Source organism: Astyanax mexicanus, chromosome 18 (assembly GCF_023375975.1).
Source record: "Astyanax mexicanus isolate ESR-SI-001 chromosome 18, AstMex3_surface, whole genome shotgun sequence".
NCBI lineage: Eukaryota > Metazoa > Chordata > Actinopteri > Characiformes > Acestrorhamphidae > Astyanax > Astyanax mexicanus.
The window spans coordinates 38492303-38494598 of NC_064425.1; positions in this window are offsets into that span (position 1 = coordinate 38492303).

Below are 2296 nucleotides of genomic sequence, written 5' to 3' on the forward strand. Positions count from 1 at the left end.
AAATCACAGTGTTGATCTGCTATATGATATATTTAACTGAAATTGCAGATCCAAACAACCAATGATTTATAAAGGAAAATCATGAAAATTATCAGGGGTGCCCAAACTTTTTTATACCACTGTATCAGAATCGCACTCCCTTTGTTTCTCTTTAATGAATCTTTCTTGGTACTCTTACAACTGCAAAGAAAACTCTTCTACAGATTTGGTTTACCCCACTCTTCCCTTTTTCCGTACTTGGATTTCCAAGTCTCTGTTTTGGTAACAGGCTTCTTTTTTCTTTTTTTTTAAATTGTCCAACATAATAATGTTTATTATTTTTCTGTTGCTATAATACTGTGTATATTGACTATATTTGTGTTTTACATTACCATCCACCGTTTTTGATTACCTGTCCCATTGCTCATCTTTTTAATAAACAAAAAAGATATGTACTTTATACATATCTGCTTATCCCTCATTATAACTAGTCAGTGTGTTGACCGAACTAAACTGTATTAAGCTTAAGCTTTTTTGCATTAGACGTGGTACTACACATTATTGTCTTGTCCTCTCTGATTGTTTCATTATTTTACTGTTTGTGTACTAAAGCTGTAAATGTGTTGATTATGAGTGCACGTATATTTCTGACGTTAGCGTAGTTCACCTCACAGAGTAACGCTCTGCCCCCAGAGCAGAGAGGAGTTTCACTTTCACTGAAGGTGGATCAAGACGAACTGAAGAAGTTCTAGATGAGTCTCAGAAAAGGTAACCGTGCTCTCAGTTTATCACAGATGTAACTGTAGTGTCCTGTTTCTCTCTGTTTGTAATTCTAATGTTCAGTGTGTAGCAGATTTTCAACCTTAAAAGAGAACAAAGAGCATAACTCCAGTAAGTACATGTACCTGCACAGGTAGATGTAGACAGTTCCTACATAAAGGGAGTGTGTGTATGTGTGTGTGTTTCAGTATGAAGGTGGATCAGTATTATATATATGATATGTAAATCAGATCAGATCTGACTGTCTATTCTTCAGTCTGATGTGAAGAGTTGTTCTGATTTGGTGTTTAGAATCTGAAATTTTCACACAGGAACTCAAACAACACGAAAGTATTAAAGCAGTGGAATGTGCAGTAACACTGTTTAACCAGTAGATGCCAGAAATGGAGCTTACACAGACAGGATTCTGAGTCTGGAAGTTATCCAGTCAGGTCTGAATAGAAGCTCAGTAAAGTACTCTTTTAGTGAGTGCAAATGCTAATAAGTAATAACAACACGGCTTAACGTTCATATCTATCAGTGAGGTAGTGATATCTTGGCAATGTCAGAACGTACTGTTCCTTTTAATTGAGTCCTTCATAACTACACTGATTTCTCAGTGAGAGAGTGTGAGCATCAAGACATCAAAAGGCATCCTCCAGTTTCAGACCCAAAACAGTACTTCATATAATCAATATTAATATATTAGTCCTGCTTTAATTACCTAAAATGTACTGATTCAGTAATCAATACTAAAACACATGGTATTACTAAATGTGAACTACAAAATTTGGAGAGAATGTATCATAGCAACAATTATTAATTAGAAAAACATTAAACAAATGTATTTCACACAGTATTTGATGGTTAATTACTAAAGTATTGCACTTTCTTTAGCATTTCATTATACACAGGAGAAACTAATAGTATTTGTACTGTTTTAAATAAAGGAAACCCTGCTGTTTCAAAATGTCTGAATGACTGAACATTTCTCAAAGCATTTTAATTTTACATGTTTAACTGTTCACATGTTTAACTGTTCACATGGAACTGTGTGTTTAAAGGTCTACGATGGGTCTTCATCAGTCCAGCAGTGGAGGAGTAACATCTGACCCAGAGTGAGTAACTTTCCAACACTCAGAATAAAAAAAAAGTATGTACTGAATACTTTTCTCTTATTGTGGATAAACTGTTTTTTAGGGTAAAGTGTGCAGAACTTCCACAACCCAGCTCTATGTCTATGAAGAGTGCCTGGTCTATGAGAAAACGTCCTAGATTCGTCAGTGAAGAAAGAGAACCCATGTCTTTGTCTATGAAGCGTGATCGGTCTATGGGAAAGCATCCTGGAATTAGCAGTGGAAGAAGAGAACACAGATGTAGGTCTAAAAACCATGATCAACCTAGCCGTGTGTCTATGAAGAGTAACCAGTCTATAGAGAAACCTCCTGATATCAGCAGTGGAGGAGGAGAACCCAGCCGTGTGTCTATGAAGAGTAACCAGTCTATAGAGAAACCTCCTGATTTCAGCAGTGGAGGAGGAGAACCCAGTCATGTGTCT